The sequence below is a fragment of the Ictalurus furcatus genome, chromosome 16 (genome assembly GCF_023375685.1).
Source record: "Ictalurus furcatus strain D&B chromosome 16, Billie_1.0, whole genome shotgun sequence".
Classification (NCBI taxonomy): Eukaryota; Metazoa; Chordata; class Actinopteri; order Siluriformes; family Ictaluridae; genus Ictalurus; species Ictalurus furcatus.
Genome location: NC_071270.1, coordinates 45136 through 66866, shown reverse-complemented (window position 1 = coordinate 66866; position 21731 = coordinate 45136). Strand labels below are relative to the sequence as shown.

Sequence of the window (21731 nt, the reverse complement as noted above, 5' to 3'; positions counted from 1 at the left end):
AACAGGTGAACAAATAACAAATGTGCAGGAAGCAACTGAGAGTGAGATTTTTGCAGCCATCCATAAGAGTTTACAGGCGGAGCTTCTGAGACAGACACTTTTCTTTGGTCAAGCAGACATTAGCGACCGTCCTGTACTTGATACGGATTTCCAGCTCACATCACCTGGGCTGGTTATACAAGTTCAGAGTGAGCAGGTTCACTCGACCCACCAGTGGTGTGAAAACCAGACTGAGTTTCGCTTGCGTGAGTCGATCAACCAACCACTGATCACTGTTGTTCCCAAAGACCAACCACACACACCTCCAAAACTATTGTCAAAGTACAATAATTAGAAGGCATGGCAGGATGATATTACACACACACACACACAAGCTTATTATCTATTACTTTCTATTCTGATCAAAATCTTCCGTTTTCATCTAACAATGATTCAAAGAATATGCAAATTAGTCTGTGTTGGTGACTTCTCCATCTGGTGACCTCTAGCAACTTTTCTGAGCACGCGTTAGATCCTTTCCTCTGTGCGTGTGTGCAACAACGGGGGGCGACTACAGAAGTATCGTCTCCCAGGTCAGCTGTGTTTGCATTGTAGTTAGTCCTGTGCGTGAAGCCCGTTTGCCTCTGTCATACCTACAGGCCTTGTGCCCTCATGCAGCATTAACCCATTGAATAAACTGATCAGACGTCACCCGGTAGCACTGGACAAGGTTTAAAACCCAGGCTGGCATGCTGCCATTATAATACCTCAAATCAAGATGTGACGATGTGACGAGCCGCCCGTCTTCAAGTAGCTTGCCTTAACGTCAAAGCAAACCATTCAGATATGACTCTCCCAGCATGGCACGTCCCAAGCATCCATGTTTCATGAGACATCTGTACGTGGTTTGTAAGTTTGTTTGTGTCTAGCCGAGAGGCAGCGAGCCAAGGCTGAGTAGCTGCAGCAGCAGCAGAGTGGAACAAGACTATCTCTACTCAGCACGATTAATGGTGCAGTGAGAGTTTTCTCTAGGTCAAGTGTTCCACCCTTTTTCGTCGTGTTCTCTTTCGCGATTCACAAGTCCAAAGTTTCCGAGGAATACTCAGGCTCCACCCTCGTCACCTTAAAGACAAGACTGAGGCCAGTAAACATTCAGAATATCCCGCATGCCTTTGCTTTCTCTCACTCGCGTGGGAGTGGACTAGGCTTGCCCAACACTAATTTAAAATGGGGGGTGGGGGGGGAGAAAAAAGTTCACCTTGCTGTAAAACGCTTTAGTATTTAGCAAATAATGGCTTATCTTGTTTAGACAGGAAAAGAAAGTAAACAGGGTTAATGAAGCTCGGGTGATTAGCAATACCAAATAGGATCAAATACTGTTTAGAATGATGAGTAAAATCAAGCATAATTTACCAACACTGATGTACCAAAAAAGGGTCAACCAATCAAAACTGATTAAGAGCCAAGATCTTGTCTTGCTGGTAGTTTGTCGCACAACACAACTAAAAAACGTCTACCTCTAATCTTGACAATAAAACTATGAGCTCATGTGCAGTTCATCTACCTGCGATACTGTATAAACAGTAGTTAGGATTAAAGTGGTAATAATATTTACAATGAAAATACTTGCATTAGGCTACCAAAATGTTCTGCACGTACAGAAGCAGATTAAAAACTCATTCACAACCCTAACATTTCTCAGATTTCCTTTACAGAATACTGCTCGTGGTGTAGAGCAGGAACTCCCGGCGCGACAAAACTCATTTTCCCTGCATGAGCCGCTTTGAATCGAGCAGCCGCGAATGCAAATGGAGCCATATTGTATTGATTCCTCTTTAACGACTTTGTTACGCCGCTGACTGTCCTTTATAAAAGCAGCGTCGGCTGGTTCGTTCAAGGGCCTCTGCTTGATAAACTTGTCTGACTTCAACACTCAGTCCCCCCCCGACTCACTCTGCACACAGTGATGGCTTTCTCTCTTTCGGTGGTGTAGAGGGGAGAAAACAGGTTGACTGACTGATGGTTCACCTGATTAATGGTGACACAAGCACCCGATGGAGACTAGTGCACAGACAGCTTGATGCTGCCCTGCCTCACCGACAAAAGCCACATTATTCTTCTGATATTGGGCAAGAAAGGCATGCCGAGGAGCTACTGCAGGGCAGCGAGAGAGCCTCGCTCGGTTATCCGGGTGCAAAATTATCCTCAGCGTTCATCTTCCCAAGAACCGATGCTGTGCTCATTCCAGGACTCGTCCACAACACAATCGCACTGAACGTCCTTTCAACACACGTACAGTTTTAGAATAATAAAGATTTATTTAGAATTCTACTTTTCTGTGTCACTTTTATTCTTAATACTCACACCTTTTCAAAACCTCTTTGGTTCCCCTTGTCCATACTCTGCACCGAGTTAACCAGTGAGCTTTGAATAATGAACACTGCCCTCAGGCTAATAGGCCCAGCTCAGCCTGTTAGGGTAAACTCCTCTTCAGAATGAGATTTTACACCTAGTTGATATTCAGAGCCTTAAACCAGTCTCACTGTGAGCGCCTCAAAGCGATGGTGCGTGTCACCGTTCAAGATGGAGATCAGACTAAACATTTCACGAGGGAAATGTTTACGCAGGACATTTCTACTCTGTTATTTATCTAGTGAGCTCTCGAGGTGAGCTCGGGACACCATTCACATGCGTGGCCTTCAGGCTTAAAATAGAGCCATGAGGATCCATCGCTAGTGCACAGCTTGCAGATGGTGAGAGAAGCGCTGGTGGAACGCGGCGGACCACAATCCGTACAGGGCATTAAATCCGCTTCAAAACTGCACGTGAATGAGCAGCCAAGAATCGCCGTTCTGTCCCATGCCGACACTTGAGGTCTCATCTCAGATTTATATAGGCTGTTGTGGTGAATAAACAGTAGCTACGGATAAGAGCAAGAAGAAATGTGACCAGCTGCACACATGTGGCCTTTGCACATGGTTAATTCGGGTTAACCTGATTACTGAGTAAGAACTACTAAAAGATCTGAAGACGTTCAAGAAATGCAGCTGGCTTTTCAGGAAATAAAACCTCACACACACACACACACACACACACACACACAATGCGAGCATGCTCCAAATCAACGATGTGGACTGACAGAACAACGGCTGCGTTTCCAGTGAGTGGGCGTAGGCTGTGGTCAGAGCTGCTACGTAAGCCTCGGAAAGAGCAAAACAAGACAGTGACGAGGCGTTTGGTGTGGAGATGTCAGAAAGCTCGGCCCGACCGTGTCACAGTTGCGGGGGCGCTACGCAGTGTCACAGCATCCGTCAGACATGGGAGTTCCACCCCCTGCACCCCACGCTGACTCATTCCAAGCCGACACACACACACACACACACACACTGCAAGCGCTTCCTAGCTTACACTCACACACAACCATGCAAATGTACATTGATCTAGTACCAGGCATATTTGCAAGTCCTTAACAAACATGGCGTTAGAAGCTGCTAGATTAGAGAGCAGAAGCCAGAGCCCTGGAGCCTTTTCACAGATAGAAGGCATGCAGAGAATCAGAGTCAAAAGAAAAATTATTTCTACACTAGGCAGACGGTTTCTTCTGACCCAGCTTTTAATATGTAGCATTCTGATTCTCAACAGTGTCTATTTTAGCCTTTTTGCAATTTTGGGTAACTGATGAACTCACTTTTATGCATCAGGCATTACGCAAATGTGTCATAGAACCATTAGGAATCTCTACTGTGATCAACTGGTCCTGACTGCTGCACTGGCTAATAACTACCCTTTTTTTTCTCCAAAACTAAAAAAGTAGAGGCCAATACTGAAATGAGTAACCTATCCAGAATATAAAGCAATAATGGTCTCATGGAACATTTTATTTAGCTCTGTTTATTTCTTCAGTTTATTTTTGAACTGCATAAAATGGCCCTGCACCTTATGATGCTTGATGGTTTGAACTGTCAGCTCTCCTTGCGTCCTCTTGTTCTTCTCATTGGCCAGTTGCGTCAAATGCGAAACTCCTGAAGTCAGTGTATCAGTCACCGGAGGAACTCGTGCTCTCAATTATAAAAGGTGATATGAACGTCGCAAAGCAATATCAAATCCTTAAAATTTACTTCCACCTTCAAGAGGAGAAAACAGAAAGGGGTTTTCCTCTGTGTTTAAATCAGAGAATATTCCTCTATACACTACTATGTCACCACTGTAAGAGATGAGCAGGAACATCTACAAATTCTTTTTTCATTTTGCCCAGTGTTTCCTTTTAAAACGTGCCTTTTATAGTCCCTCCCAATTCAGAAATACAGAGTTAGCACTGTTGTTGGTCCTCCACTATCCCCTCATGTCTGAGCCACACTACAGGATGGCCTCTAAACGTCTAGATTTTAGACAGTTCTTAAATGCTTGCCTTCCCAGATAAAATACAAATCTTAATACTTTAGATCTACTGACAATCCAGTCCTGACAAGGCACGAGATGGAATTTCCTTGTCTCGAATAACGAGATACAAAATACCGGCAAGACAAATTTTGCTTTTCTGGTGTGTATTGTTATATGTCTGTTCAATGTTCATTATGAGCTTTAAATCATCTTACACAGGTGGCAGCAGCAGATGTAGTAGGATACAGAGCACAGCCTAACTGTCCCGAAGCAGGTTTTCTTAATAGTCCAAAATGTTAAGCCAATCGAAAGAAAGCATTATGGCACGTGTCAAACACAAAGCCCCCCAGCCTCTTTTCATTTGGTCCACATGAACTGGCAAAAAAAATCATATCGAAACAGCCCATAATACACTACCACTCAACATTTTCACAGGATCCAGAATTCACAGCCAATCCGTAGCATAGCCATCTGAAGAAAGTTACTGCAAACCGCCACATATACTAGCACTCGGGTTTCTATCGTGGCTGGCATGGCCGTGGTTTGAAATGGCACGGTTGAAATCAAATCTTTTGTGCTGCGTTTGATGTAAGTCACACTCACATCTACAAACGACTCAGAAGCATGTTGTGTGTTGTTCTGGAAGTGACATAGACAAAAATGAATTTGGTTGGGATGAGGAAAAATACAAAATAAAATCTGGACTGTTTTTCCTCATCTGTACAATACGATTGGTAAATTGGTGATGTGCTCAGGCATTTAAGATGGATGCCACACAGCAGATGACACAAATTTATTATTCAGCCTAATCATTTTAGCCATATTCTACCGTCAAACAAGCTTTAAAATGTATTCATCTTTTCATATTAACAATTTTGCCATGAAACACATTTATGACAACAGAAATTTAGTAAAATCTGATATTTTATTTATGTCAATATTGTCTCATAAAGCTTGTGTCAGGATATGTCTCGTATCATGGCATACAGTGCTGTAAAAAATTAATTTCTTCCATGAGTGTGTGTGTGTGTGTGTGTGTGTGTGTGTGTGTGTGTATATATATATATAAATATATCTCATAATAATAGTTTTAGATCTTCAAACAAATTACAAGATAAAACAAAAGGTCAACCTGAGTAAAAACACAGTACAGTTTTTATTTATTTTACTGAAGCAAAAAAAGTGATCCAACACCCATCACCCATGTGAAAAACTATTTGCCCCCTTACACTTAAAATGTAGTTGTGCCACCTTTAGCAGCAATAACTGCAACCAAATGCTTCCGATAACTGGAGATCAGTCTTTCACTTACTTCCAGGACTAGGATTTACTCATACGCTTTGGATCGTTGCTTTGCTGCATAATCCAGATGGGCTCGAGTTTCACCTGACAGACTGAAGACAGGACATTCTCCTTTAGGATTTTTTGGTAGAGAGCAGAATTCATGTTTCCCTCAATTACTGTAAGTTGCCCAGCAAAGCATCCCCACATCATCATACCTCCTCCACCATGCCTGACCATAGGTATGATGTTCTTTTTGTGGAATTCAGTGTTTGGTTTATGCCAGATGTAACGGGACCCTTTCAACTCATCAGTCCACAGAACATTCTCCCAAAAGGTCTGAGGATCATCAAGGTGTGTTTTGGCAAAATTCAGACGAGTCTTAATGTTCTTCTGGGTAAGCAGTGGTTTTCACCTCACAACTCTTCCATGGAGCCATTTTTTCCCAGTGTGTTTCTGATAGTGGAGTCATGAACAGTGACCTTTATTGATGTAAGAGAGGCCTGTAGGTCCTTCGATGTTGTCCTTGGCTCTTTTGTGACTTCCTGGATGAGTCGTCGCTGTGCTCTTGGAGGAATTTTGGAAGGTCGGACACCTCTAGGAAGGTTCACTACGGTGCAGAGTTTTTCCATTTGGAGATAACGGCTCTCGCTGTGGTTCTCTGGAGTCCCAGAGCCTTTGAAATAGCTTTGTAACCCTTCCCAGACTGATGTACTTCAATCACCTTCTTCATCATCATTTCTGGAATTTCTTTCAGTTTGGCACAGTGTGTTACTGGGTAAGATCTTTTAACCGACTTCATGCTGTTGAGAAAGTTCTATTTAAGTGTCGATGTGATTGAACAGGGTTTGCAGTAATCAGGCCTGGTTGTGTCTCGTCCAGCTGAACCCCATTATCAATGCAGTTTCACAGATTTTAGGAATTAGTAACTATGGGGGCAAATACATTTTCACACAGGCCCAGTTGGTATTGGATAACTTCTTTGCTTCAATAAATAACTTATTATTATTATTATTATTTAAAAACTGTATTTTGTGTTTACTCAGGTTGCCTTTGGTTTTAATTTCTGGAACAAGTTAATATGAGATAGACACAAAAACAGAAGAAATCATGAAGGGGGCAAATTTTTCACAGCACTGTGAAATCTCATGCCTAGTGGTAACCAGTGACAGGTTAGGTGAACGGTCTATGTATGTGTTGATCTGAAGTCATGGTCGTTCATGAGTAATTCGTGTCAGTGAACACAACAGTTCCATGCTAGATACGGCACATTCGACCCTGCGTTTTTACGGACCCAAGAGGCCTGCCATCTCATTTTCTGTTGGTTCTCAAATCCAAGTTTCGCAAGTTCACTGGTAGAATGTCACCTCTCTGTGCAAAGCGAAAGTAGCCACCAATACCATAAACAAATAAGCGCCTTATACGTTCCCATCTCCTTTCCCATTCGATGAAGAAAGAAAAAAAGAAAAAAATAAGGGAATGCTATGGCTAAGCCTCTGGAATAATCTGAAAGTGTGTGCCGTTTAATTCCGGGCCATCCTGTTAGCATGGGGGGGTTTGATAACTGAAGGATAATCCAGGACGACACATTTTCGGGATCATTTAGGATTATAAATCTTGTAGCGCGGTCCAAGCATGCGAGGTTCTTCTTGGTGTCATTTAGTGACCACTCCGCCTCCTCCACCACACCGTGTGAGGTAGGAAAGGTTCAAGATAAGAACAGCGTTATTGTCCCGATGGCTTCTTAGTGCTATAGCAGACGTGTCTAGATCAACTATTTTATGGCACCTCATATCTCTACACACAGTAGATTCTGAGAGAAAAGCCCAGGACATCCAGTCTCTGTTTGGTGAACTTTCTGCTTGTGTTTAAACCTCAGTAATCATTAAAGGGTATGCTGCTCAAATCAGACATTGGTCCCTAGACTGATTGGATCACGCTTAGTAATCAAAAGCTATTTAAAAAGACCCACTACAGTAAAGTTTTTTTTGCTACGTGACTCATCATCTCAAGATATCCCAAAGATTCAGCCTTTTGCATTGTTAGTAATAATGTGCTATTTTTCTTAACAGCCATCAGATTGTTCTTACTAGCAGAAATTTCTGATGACGTTTAACATCCATGACAACCTCTATAGTCCCATTTAGTCACTTGTTAGCAACCATCTATTTCAAGACACGTAAAAGCTAAACAAAATCACGAGTGGGGTATTACTGAGACACTCTGTATGTCGTAGCATAAAACGTGAACATATCCTGAGATTGTATTCACCACAGACCTTATCTCAGGTATTTAACTCAAAGTCCATTCAAAAAACCCATTGATTTCGGAATGATGGATGCCGAGTACACAGAACATTTGAGTTGTGATCATGAGAAAACAAGCCGCTTAGGGCGTCCGTAGGATCGTGGCGTGATGTGACGCTAATGAGGCATCAGTCAGGGTCCACGATGTCCTCGTCACGGAGTACATAGAATCCATTAACCCGAGTGACCTCGCATGGCTGCCGCTCAGCTCTGCCTGAGGAAGAACCTGAGAAAGAACCTCTTCAAGCCAGCCAGCTGCGGCTCTGTACACCAGATCAACTCACGTCTCTTCTGGAGGAGGATGGAGGACATAAACGGAAAAAGGAATCGAGAGTCGACTTGTGCTGGGCATTTCATATGGAGTACTTAATAGTGATTTGAATTTCATTTCCAATCCAAATCAAACTCGTGGAACAATAAGCAAATGCTTCTCCTCACACAAAGCTCTCACAGCCTTTCAGTCTTTATAGTAGCAGACTCTTCCACTTATTAATCTGAAAGCTCTTTGATGAGTATAGAAATGCCTCACTGTGATGCTAATAGTAGGATTTATGCTGAACTAACAAATGTAATTATTTGTACAGGGCAGGCCTAATGCTGTTTTAAACAAACTAACACAGTCGGCAATTCTTCCAATGCAAAGCAGGTCATGTTCTGAACTAAATGTTCAAATGTTACCCTAATGCAAGCAAATGAGTAAAAGTTTCATCACACAGTACACACAGCTCGGAGCCCCTCACTTCTTCGCCGTCCTTTTGTCCATATAATGATAAAATTGTACTGTACCTGTACTTACTCACATAGGAAGGCACACCATATGGAGAGTGTAAGCGATGACATGGTGCTGTTTTCCTCTGGTGGCCAGATTAAAGGGAAACAGGCTTATTTAGGGAGTAGCCACGTGGCAGGGCAGAGTGGCGGCAAAACTGCATCAGAGCCAGACACAGCGCTGATGGGAAGATTAGACAGAGGCCAACTTCACGGATGAAAACCACAGGAAAGGAGTCACTCCAACCGAATGGTACATCATCATCCAGTGTATGAAGCAGGACAATATAATGGCATTGTCTCTCGCCATTTGTCTAGCCTCGTATTTAAAACAGGATATTTGTTTAATGGTGGCTTTGTGCTTGTTTTCAAGAGATGCCACGTGTCTATCCAGATTTACAGACTAGAAAATATTTATTGAAACAAATGCAGAACTTTGTAGCGGTTTTACCGACAATATTCTTCAATTGCATCAAAAAATCCGTGTGAACAAATCTTTAGATGGACAGATAAAACACTGGAAAAATTCGCAACTAAGGGTGTTCACGGTTTGAAACTTTCACGCTATATATATATATATATATATATATATATATATATTTTTTTTTTCACGCTATGGTCTGAACATGTCACAGAGTCTCATTGGTGGTATCACAGTATTGAGCAACCATTTCAAAACACACAAGCCTGTGGTGAAAATTTAAAGGAGGGTTTTAGCTACGATTCCTGCTATGAAACAAACCAAAAAAAAAAAAAAAAAAGCTGAAACCCACTACTTTTTCTTCATTTTTGAGAATGATTTTTCCATGAATCTATTACGCTGTCAGGATTGATCACGTTGTCATTATAAGCTGAATAAGTGCGCAAACCCATACGTCAGAAGCGCATGTACTAAATTTGCGCACGCCGTTTTCCAGACACAATTTCACCATTCACTGGGTTTTAATAATGAGACAGTTCATCAAGATTATGCATGAATAGTTTAAAAATGATCCAAAAGTTTCAGAAAATAATCACATCCTATTAACAGCGGCAATATTGGTTTCATATTAAATGTTCGCTGCCAGAGTTGGGTGTAATCTAATTACTTTTTCTGATAACACAGTAATGTAACGCGTTACATTTTAAATGGATGTAATTTGATTACAGTTACTGATGTCAATAAAATGACGTTACTTGCGTTACAAATTTACTGTTACGAAAACAATATGAAGTCAAATTCATTTTTAAAATAAATCAGGTTTTTGCTGAAGATTTTTTTCTTTAGCTGGAATAATTCTCCACTCGGAGTGGTTCGTCACGACGTAACTGAACGTCAGTAAAAGAAGACGGCAGTGATGTAATTTTATATCTTCAGTGAACGGAGGTGAGACCAATCAGACAGGGGTTACAGGGAAATACTCGCGTCTTATTGGCTGACGGTCTCTCCATTCTGATAAATGCTAACTTACAGTCAGTGTGAGGAAAAATGGATATACGCCGGTTTTATTTTATTTAAACCAGTAAAGAGATTACGCTAACATCCTCTGATGCTGAGCAGGAAAACTAGGCGTGTAAATGTCTGTATGAGTTCTAGTTTACGTGAACACGATACGAGCGGAAGGAAAGATAATGAACTCCACATGACTCTGTAGCAGCTAAACCCATACAGGCCGGAACTGCGGCTTAGCTGTTCCCCCTCTTGCTTAGCGACTCCAAACTAGCCTAGTCAGAGAAGTTTTATATTTTATCAGTCTGCTATTCCTACAATTACTGAAAGAACTGAGTTTCACTTTGTAGTGTATTTTTGTAGGTTTGAGAGGTTTTAAAAGTAACTTGAAAGTAAAGCAATGAGTAATCTGATTCCTTTTTACATGCAGTAATCAGATTACAGTTTTAAAGTAGTAACTAGTAATCTGTAGTGGATTACTTGTTCTGAGTAACTTACCCAACACTGTTCACTGCACATTCGACCCAACGGAATTTAAATCGAGGGAGTACAATTTTTCATGCAGCTTACCCTACGAACAGAACACGCTCATTCGTGATGGATTTACCGCGGCTTTTTCAGTGCATTTGGATACTGGATGTGCAATTATGAGTAAGTTTAGTTTCAGTTTGACTTTTCTAGCAGTCTGAAAAATATATTTTTTTAAAGCTCTGACAGTAGTTCTGCCTGTAAGAGAAAGCACAGGTTTATATAAATGTGCTCATTCTAATACATTGTTTCTATAGTAACAACTACTTCACTGGGGCTTGTGTGGCAGTATTAATTAAAAAAACATGTATAACTGCTGATATGGTGAAGTTGTAAAGTCAGTAAGGACACGGTCATTTAGTATTTGGAAGGAGTCTCCAGTGTCAGCACTTTGTAACAGTCAGAAGTAACGTTTTCCACCACAAGAAATTCTTCTTTTGAGTTATTACATCAAAAGAGAGATGGGAAAAAAGAGGCTGGGGAAGGAACAACTATTTATATTTGCTAGATCACAAGTGGTAAGTTATTTCCCCATACGTTCCACAACATTAAATGTGACTATAGATGGATCAAAAAGTATACTCATTCTTTAATTAAAAAAATAATTAAAACTTGGTAGCCGGGTGGGGGGAGGGGGGATATTGGAAATGTATCCTTCCTGGGGGGGTGGTATTCCTTACTTGACTTAAAAATGAACACCACCAACTAATCACTCCATTACTTGTAGTGACGATTCTTCACAACAACACGACTTCAGATCGAGTAATCAAAGTTCCCATCAATTTCCACCCCTTCATACGTCACACGCTGTTCATGTTCAGAGGTTTATGCTTCTCAACTGCCTTGCTGCTCCACTTTAAATGAATTTTCCAATCTTCGAGAGCATAAACCTGCCTTAAGGGCGCTGAGGCAAAGCACTTGAACCATCGCAGTGTCTACAGAGTTTCTCAAGAGGCTATGTACCAAAACAGTATCACGAGAAACTGAGGTTAAGCCTCTGGACTACAGAATCAGAAGGTTGTAAAGTTCTCAACAGCTTCTTCTCAACTATTATTAGTCTGCGGTTCAAACATCTCACTATGCCACTTCAGAGCGTCGACTGCTCTTAAAAATCAATTAGTATTGTAATATATACGCGTATATAACAACACTACAGTAGGGCACATAGACGAAATAAAAGCCTGACACATTCTCAAGCATAACTTAGCATATTTTGTAAAGAGCAGAATAAAAGAGGAATCAATTAGTAGCTAGTCATTCATCTGAACACACTCACATTCTCAAGATTCCCAGCATCTGGTAAAAAGGTACTCTGGACTGACCTCAGTGACCGTTGCACATTTATATCCAAGACAAAGTGTCTTTTTTCTCCTCATCTTTCAGAAGAATCAACAGTCCCCTGGCCACGGTGCCTACAGGAGCAATTTGAGCGAGTGGTCCAAAAAAGCCTCGTGTCCTACAGAGATCAAAGCTGTTCCTGTGTAGCCAAACACACTGGGGGGAGCGAAGGAACATCAGTTTTCACAGCAAACGGCAGCTGTTCTGAAAAGGGAGAGGTACCTGCCCCCACCGCGCTGCACAGACCAACCCTTCCCCCAATCCCAAGAGTGTAGCCTTTAGTCATTTTAACAGCCATTACACCACCATAACAAAAAGATCTAACAAGGCCATGTGTTCAACATTAAGGACAGCGACATCAATTCATTTTCTTTCCTGTTAGACTGAAATTTAGAAGATCTCACAAGAAGGTGAGAGGACACTCCAGAGTCTCGGTCTTGCCTGCAATAAAGTATTTGTGATGCGGTCTCGGGCACGTACAGTCGAGTCTGGGTTTTCCAGGTTAGACTGGGCACAGGAGAATTCGTTAGCGAGCCAGGCCAGAGTTTGGAATCACGCGGAGATGGCCACAATCAGCTTGAGCACGTCTCAACACTTTGGCAAGCCCTTCGCCTGTGGCTTAACTAACAAAAAAAATGGCAGCCTAAATTCTGGCTTAATGGTTTCAGGAGAGACTATGCAGAACATGCAGTCTTGTCTTCAATGAGAAAAAACAACACCACCTTGTTCCATGCAGCAGTGCTGTTTGGCCATGATTATGATGGTCATGATTGGCCATTTATGATCCAAGTTGATGACCGCCGGCCTCTGCTGTTGATTAGGGAGATGTGTGCGGAGGGTGCGTAATGAAGCAGTCAGCTACTAAAGATCTTTACTGTGCGCTAAGCCAGTCAATAGGAGGTCAGCCATCTCTTTCTCCATCTGTCTGAAAATGCACTGCTAGAGTGGAGGGGCGGGGGAGGCAAGCAGGGCATAGACAGATTACACAGGCAGAGCTATCTGATGATCTCCAGGCTGTTCAGTCGTACTGTCAACCTTCTGTTAACACTCGTGTTGCGGTCTGAGTAACATCTGTGTGCATGATCTGCTCTCTGATGCTAGGGACTGCGCTGCGCAGGATTACCGCTAGATGAACATCCTGGGCTTATGCTAATAATGAACATGGGATTGTTGATTGTGTTTAAGCTAACAAGGCTTGATGACAGGGTTGTTACGGTGTCTTGGGTTTACGGTAAGTCACAGTGTCCGACTGGATGGTTAGCTTAGAAGGATATCTTTTTTGTGCCACTTCTCCTCGCAGCAACACTTTCTTTCATCTTATGAGGACAAAATGATAAATACTGACAATTGAAGGGATTTTATAGAAATTTAATTATCAGAAAAATCTTTCGGTATAAATTCTGTCACATCCGAAAAGAAAAGGAAAAAAAAAAAAAGAAGAAAAAAGTTTCCGTGCTTTTTCTTCAAATACAGACACTCCAGGAGGTCTTTTCTATACTCCCCGATGAAAACAAAATGAAACCAAGTATCGGGTGAGTACCCTTTAAAACACAGAACAATAAAATATAGGGTATGTTTAAAAGGACTTGTCAGAGAAGCAACGCTTCTGTGGGACTTTCGGTAACGTATAACGTTCCTGGTATAACTACATGTTGTTGTCATGTGACCTACTAATAACCAAGCACAATACACAACATGGCCAACACTCCCATCTCTGTGATTTACACAATAATCACTAATCAATCAGAAAAGACGTGAACCAGCAATATTACTAACAGATGTACGTCTTGAAATCTTATCCTATATTTAGGCACACGCAAGGATGCGCAAAGAGCTGTTTGTACTAAATAATCGTAATAAATATTCCCCACCAGCATGTGTGATTTTTAAATAGTTCATTAATACAGAGTAACCTTGATATTTTTTAATTAAGTAAACTAAACTGCTAATTGTAAACACCCCTACTTGATAACAGATCCCCATTTGCATGGTTTCTGATTTTGTATGCAACCAAATCACGTATTTGGAGCGCAACCTCATGCACTTAAGAATATTTAACACTGGAGAGAAGATCTACGCGATGCAGTGTATAGGATGTCACGTGTCAATATTGTTCAAGCTTTACAACATGCAGGATCTTATTTAAGTAACTATGCTGTTTTGAAATAGATCCATTTGATGATTTAAGGCTTTGCTTGCAAGTGGCAACCTGAGGTGTTAATGTGCATGTAACCTAGTGTGTCGCAGTAAATTACTCAATGCCGAACCAATCATCCGAATGAGCAGCAGCCTGGGAGTGATGACTGTACAGACATTAAGGCTTAGACATTTTTAACCAAGGAGTCAAGATCAGATATGCAACCAGCAGAACACCTCCCGGTATATAATATTCAGCATAGATGAAAGGGTTGCATCTCGTTCTGGTCACACTTCCATCTCCATTATTGACCAGATTGATTTTCAACATCTTAATATTTAATGGTGGACAAGCCCACCCCGCCTTGTTATGTGATCCGATTAAACCTGTTTAAAGCACATCTCTCCCCTGAGCAGGGGGTCCCGTCTCAGGGCGGCCCATTTCTGTGTTAACGAGAGGGGCATTCCTTGGAAACTCAATCCTATTCTATTAACTACGATGACCGCAAACCAGAACTGTAGAGCGGAACCTGACATAATGTGAGCCTCAGAGCGATCCTTCAGCGCAGCCACAATGAGTCGATCCGAGCAGGCAGCGCTGATTATTTCAACACGGCTGGCACGGCTCAGTATGTGGTTGTAAAAAGCCAGCTTGTTTAACACTGGGCGACAGCAGACAGGCAGACAAGAGAATGGAGGACAAGGACTGAGATAGCGAGCAACATAGAAATGTTCACTGTCAATGTCAAATGGTGACAAAGCTTACACAACCCAAAAGAATATTTATAACTGCTTAAAAATACAGGAGGTGTGGCTGTTTCAGAAATTCCTCACAGTTTTCGAGTAGTAACTGCTGCTTATTCATAATGAACCTAAATCCTCAGTCAAGGTCATTTCCTTTGAGCCGTTTACTCATCGCTTCATGTATTATGGTGCTTTACAAGTCTGTAATCCTTAACCACAACTATGAGGAAAGCAGCCTAAAAAAGAATCAGGGTCAGTGTATCAAAAACTGAAGACATGATGATGTCAATGTCTGCATCAAGAGGTTCACTGTCCTGGTATCCAAGTGGTGGAATAAACGTTCGCTGACTGTCTGAACAGCCGACCTCAACTGATGATGGACGACCTACCTCTTCCGAGGGCACAAATAAAACGAACAAACAAACAAAAACAAAAAACCTAGAGTTAGTGATCTTCAAGGTGATGAGTGTGATTGTGGTATTAGCATGAAAGTTGAAGTTTTGGAAGCAGATTTGTTTGAGCAGAGTGTAAAGATGAGGATGGACAGAATAAAGGACTAAAGCGCCGCTGCATCGCTGTCTTTGGGTAGACACGAAGCAAGGGCCGAATCCCGCCGCACCATTATCAGCAGGAAGTTGAATGGGATTGTGTAGGAAATGGTCAACGCAACATGTCAAGGAAAGAAGTTCAGATTCAAACACTAAAAATCTGGGACCCCACTAAAGAGCACATGTTAATTATAAAGATTAGATAATATTATATTTTTTAAACAAAACAGACCCCCTTTCCCTATTAATCCTTACTGTCCAAATGACAAATTATTCACGAGCACACAGTAAATACCAATTAAACCGTTTATTCAATAAGTATGTCAACCATTTGTTTTCAAGGCATGACTTGAGGTGTGAGGGAGCCAATCCTCCTAAATCATCCATTGTCTCTGTGAGCAAGATCTAAATTAAATTACCTGCTTGTTCTTTTGTTTCGCCTCTGGAGCTCCTGTTGACACGTCCTGAACAGAAAAAAGAAGAAGCTGTCTTCACATTGAAGCTCTGGCCCAATCTCAGCGTGTTTTCACAACCCAAGGTTAAAAAAACATCATCATGATAAATTTAAGGGTGTACTGGCACTATTTTAAACCTGGCTCATGCCCAGGACATGTTAATTGATGGGGCTTATTAATATGTTCGAACAGAAGGTAGTGGACTCAATTAAAATATGATTAAGAGATTATAAAGCTTCTCCTCTTCGCACTGCGTATGCGTGTGTAGGGGGGTGTGTGTGTATGATTATACGGTGGTGAACGGAGATGCCAAAAAAAAGAGGCTCTTTTATGGAAGCGTGAATCAAAACATCTAAATGAGCCGTTTATTAATGACCCACCTCCTTGCGTCAGGAGAAAAGAAGTGAACGGAAATGAGTGGGATGCTCTGACTAATATCACATGAAGCTCACTAGTACGTATAAAAACAGCGTGGATGACTCCTTCTCGCATGAGTGAGCAGAGTGTTAAGGTACAGCGCTCGCTTTCAGAACACAGCGATCTGACTTAAAGCCAGAAGCCGTCCACTTATCAGTAATTTACTAAACCCGTACGACAAGAACTGCTTCGTGTAAACATTACCTGAGGCCTGTCTGAAATAAAAGTACATGCGCTGTCCACTTTATTAGGAACACCGGTACACCTACTCATTCATGAAACTATCTAGTCAGCCAATCACGTTGCAGCAGCAGTGCAATGTATGCAACAGGTCAAGATTCTTAAGTTAATGTTCACATGGGGGAAGTCAGAAGCTGTGACCATGGCCTGGATGGGGTGGTTTGCGTACTTTCAGGCTGATCGCCTATGATTTTAAATAAATAATTTTAAATCATAGGAGATCAGCCATTTTCATGCACAACAGTCTCTTGAATGGGGAATCCAGTGAGCAGCAGTTCTGCAGGTAATCACCTTGTTGATGAGGAGAGGAGTATGACCAAGGTGAGTCGAACTGACAGGAACACTCCGGTAACTCAGATAATGACTCTTTACAACGGTGGCAAGCGGAAAACCATCTCAAGACACAAAACACTGAGGCAGATGGGCTACAACAGCAGGTGATCACATGGGATTTCACTCCTGTCAGCTAAGAACGGGAATCTCAGGCAACAATGGATACGGGCACAGACTCACCTAAACTAGCTGATTGGAAAATTGCACTACAACGTAGTAGTGTACATCTGTTCCTATTAAAATGGCCGATGTGCGTATGCAACCAACATTTTCTGTGGAAGTGTAAGGAATTTTAATTGAAATAAATAGATAGATAGATAGATAGATAGATAGATAGATAGATAGATCGATCGATCTTGGGTAATTAGAGAATTACTGAAACCTCATCTAAAGAGAGAAAGTATGCCAGGGAGTTTATTACCAGAACTGTTTTAGGCAAAGCGAAGCAGCTGGGATGTTGAAGGAAGTCACTTATACTACAAACTGACTATTTTAGATAATAAGATCCAGGAATTTCCATGACATTATGGCATTTTAAGAAAATGCCACAATTGCTTCTACTATTTTTTTTCCCTCCCTTTGTGCAACTTTGCGGCATAGTGGAAAAGTTTTTCAGGAGTCCGGACTCTATTGCATTAGAAAATAATTTTTAAAAAAACGCTGATCATTACATAAGTAACCTCACATACTGCTTATAAAACATATTTCATATGTGCACTTTCTTAAGATACGTCTTCTTTTTCCTTTCAATATTAAGTCTGTAACATTTTGGTGGGTACGGCATTTGAACGATTCCCGCCCATGTTTCACGAAGCTCCGCCCCAGGATCTTCGGTGGCCTGTAGAGTGTTTGACTGACAGCATCTGAACACAAACAAGAGCTCTGGACCGAAAAGTCAGTTTTCCAAATGAGCTTTCTCAGCGACTTTATACACTTTTGCAAAGACCACAGCTTAATCCATTGCTGTTGCTGTTTTTTTATCATCATGTTCTACATATCCAGGTTATTGTATTGCACCTATAACTGTGTTATTACACCACAGAGAAAAAGTGCATCGCCAGCATTTATTTTAGAAGACGTTTGTCGGGTCGTGGTGCTACAAAGAGCGGTGGGATGTTAAATCAATGTTAAAGACGTCTGATAAAAAGGAGCCAGGTGGCCATGACTTGACCCTTGGAAAAGGCATCTGTAGCCTACCTGTTCTCTGACGCACAAACACAAAGCCTGTATCATGGATCCTGGCTCATCACAAGTACCTCACCATCTGTCCCCATCAACATCTTTTCTGACCTGGGCCACAGTCTGCATGCACAGAAAGCAGACAACCACGAGCAAGAAGCAGCACGTTAAACACTTGAATGTTGCACATCATCATAACCTGCTATGACGTAAAACACATGAGCGGAGATATCCAGTACAAAGGCATTATGATGTCGATGTTCACGTGTTCGTAGCTCAGACTAAGAACATTTGAAACTCTGTGTTTCTGTAGAGATGCGCCGATCACACTTTTCCCTTTGTGATCCAACAGTGCCATCGGATCTCTCCGTATCGACCAACATCGCCACGGTAACCGAGCCTACTCTCGACAACCTATGCAAACCGTCAAAAGATATTTCATGGATTTATATTAATTGTGTAACACACAATTAATATAAATCCATAAAATATCCATAATCAGATAGGACAATCTGACAAAGTACGTCAGCCTTCAACTGCAAACTGCTCTGGATAGAATTCGCAGAAGTGTAGAAAATCCAGCTCGAAATTTTCTACACTTGAAAATCTAAATCAATCGGAAGCCTACATCCCGATATTTCCGAAAAACTACCAAAAAAAGGCAAAACACGGGATCCTGGCGTCCTTTTCTCAGACCCATTACTAATGGCTCAAACGACCTACACTTATCTAGCTCTCTCAGACGTTCCCCTAATGTGAAGGAAGGTGAAGCAGGAAACACAATTACACTGGGGTTTCATCACACCTGCACAAGGCAACCCTGCAGCACGAATCGAGTGTAAAAGACAGTAAGAAACTGTACTACAGCTGACGCTGTGTCAAAACAGTAAGAGCAGCGCTGGGCTCAGCGGTTAAGGTTCTGGACAGGAGGGTCGTGAGTTCATATCCGGATCCGTGGTATTGGATAACAGCGCCTGCCAGATGAATGAATTTAAGTCAAGTGGGTTTTGAGTGTCGTTCCTCTGTATAGCGTGTATAATGTATGAATGAAATGTCATTTCTCTAAGATCACGGTGCAACACATAACAGTACACAAGACTACGTACAGTATGAGACGAGTGCAAGACAATAAATATACAAGACACAGTAAATAAAAAAGACATGGACACTGTTCCGTGGTGTAGCAGTAAATAAGGGTACGTAAAGGTAAATAATGGTATAAAAACATGTAAATGGCTGAGAAATTAAAGCTTTGTCTCAAATCGGAGTGTTTTGAATGGAAATGTGTAAAAAAAAAAAAAGAAAAAAAAAAGTAGTAAATATAAAAAAACACATAAAACCTCGCTTACTGCATTTCAGGTGAGCATCTCTGCGATAACATGTTAGTGATGCTGAAGACAAAGTGAAACTGTGGATCAAACTGTGGACCAAATCTGGCATCTCAGTCATCATCAAGTCTCAGACTAAAGTCAGTTTAGGATTCAAATAAACCTCTATTCCACTTGCTGCATTCAAGTTACTGTACTTCTAATTACTGTATAAAATATTGTGACAAATAAATAAATAAATTCCCCACGTGCTACAAATCATTTGTCACACCCGTTTCGCTTGCCTTGATATTTTTAAAGGCTTTAAGACACACGAGATCCCGGTTCGTACATCGTACCTTAGCTTGAAAAGCTAATTCGACTTAGCAGTCTTGCTAACCGTACTGCTCATACGTAGTAGCAATGCTAATGCATTAGCATAGCTGAGCTAGCTAACCAGCTGTTAGCATGAATTTAAAAATACCTTAAAAGCACTGTTAAAGGGACAGAGCAGTCGGCAAAGACAACGTGGGCAATGCTTGGAAATTATTTAGCTTTGTTAAATGTTTAATAATAATAATAATAATAATCATAATCATAATAAAATATAGCAGTATTGGATAGCCTTAGCTAATTAGCTGTAGCATTATTGGCTCTTACCTTGAGACTCCAGCTGCCCGTGGTTGCTCGGCTTGTTGAACCGTGTAGGACTCGGAAAGACACTGAAACCTAACCGCTCCTCCGCCTGCTACATACAAGGCGCTAGATTTTTAAAGATGTCCACTTTTTTCCTGAATCGACTTAACTCGGAGTTAAGACGCGACACCGTGACTTGTCGTCCTACTTCTGCCTGTAATCCATCTACAAGCGGGGAAACGAGGCTAAGAGCTAAGATCTGGGGTTAGCAGTGAAGACCCCCCGGCTGTGGAGCTCCCCGGAGTCCAGCGGTGAGACCGCAGCATAACCAGCGGCGGCTGTACTGAAGCAGGCGAGCACTTGAGCTCCGGAGCGGTGTGTGTGTGTGTGTGTGAGAGAGAGAGAGAGAGAGAGAGAGACTGTGTATAGTCCGTAACGTTACACACTCGTCCGTATTTTGCCAGGCTCAACCGCATTCCTCCCTCTATTGCACAATGAGCCGCTATAATTTATTCATGAGCTCATGGGGATGGAGGTTTTTCTCTCTCTCTGTCAGAAGAAAAGAGAAGCAGTTTTTTTTGTCACTCACCCCCTCATCATCTTCATCACCGCCCTCCCCGGGCTGAACTTCCCCTACGCTGCTCTTCAGGCCAGATTAACAGATCAGCACATCGAGCGAGTGACAATCGCGCAGTTTGACTATCGCTCGGTGACGTGGGCTCCGTCCCAAACCGCGCGCTAAGACACTAAAGAGTCTGTCAAAGACGCGCAACCAACACTGACTGTTTAGTAAGCGAGCACATGTTGGTACCTAAGATTAAGTGCACTATTTATTTCAGTAGTATGCGGTTTTGGATGTAACCCGTATACTATTAAATACCGTAAACGCAATTTGACATGTGGCCTAAGTGTTTAGTACAGTGGTATGCGTGCTTTTTTGTTTTTCTTCTTCTTTTGCTTTTGTTTGTTTGTTTTTATTTACATATCACCAGTAATTTATATGTAATAACTCCATATGGCACATCTTTGGAGAAATAAAACTGAATATATGTAAACATTTAGTACATTTGAATATTATTTAAACAATTTCATAATAATTCAGTGAAAAAGTTAAAATTTTAATTTAAATCAAAATGTTTATGGGATTTTAGGCAATACAGCACATATTTAAATATGAAACTACTATTTATACTACTAATATTATTATTATTGTTGTTGATTATTATTGTTGTTGTTGTTGATAATAATAATTATTATTATATTATGTAATAATTATTTTTATTGGATCTCTTAACAAATTGCAGATATTTCCATTAATAACAAAAAACAACAACAATAATAATTATTGTTGTTGTTGTTGTTGTTTGTTATTAATGGAAATATCTGCAGTTTGTTAAGAGATCCAATAATTCTGGGATTCCCCTAGTAAATAGAAATCCACATCAATATTTTCAAGCTTTACAAATATACAGTGGTGAAACAAATAAACTACAGTCTCTAGACATGCTCTGCTCTAAAATGTCAAATTTATATGAACACTATTCAAATGTTTTATTTTATAAAATAATTTTTTAGCCTGGCATTTTTTATTATTTTTTGCAGAATTTTTTAATGACGCTTGATTCTTTCCTTTTTGCGTGCACTATAATCAACATTATAGAATTAGACCACAGGTGGTACTGTATGTACAGTATATTTTATGGAACCTAACAAGTTTAGGTTAAAAA

At 41.1% G+C, this 21731-nt stretch overlaps 1 protein-coding gene across 2 annotated transcripts in view; it reads right to left on the bottom strand.

Annotated features, from left to right (window-relative positions):
- zmiz2 (zinc finger, MIZ-type containing 2) overlaps positions 1-21000 on the bottom strand; it is a 41613-nt gene extending 20613 nt beyond the window's left edge. Inside the window, exons 1-2 of one of the 2 annotated variants that reach the window (XM_053644842.1) lie at positions 20029-21000; positions 15857-15901 (exon numbers count right to left, since the gene is read on the bottom strand). The gene's annotated coding sequence lies outside the window, so the exon portion shown is untranslated. The remainder of the gene's footprint in view (positions 1-15856; positions 15902-20028) is intronic. The other variant, XM_053644841.1, reaches the window with a different exon arrangement.
- Between the last annotated feature and the right edge of the window lie 731 nt (positions 21001-21731).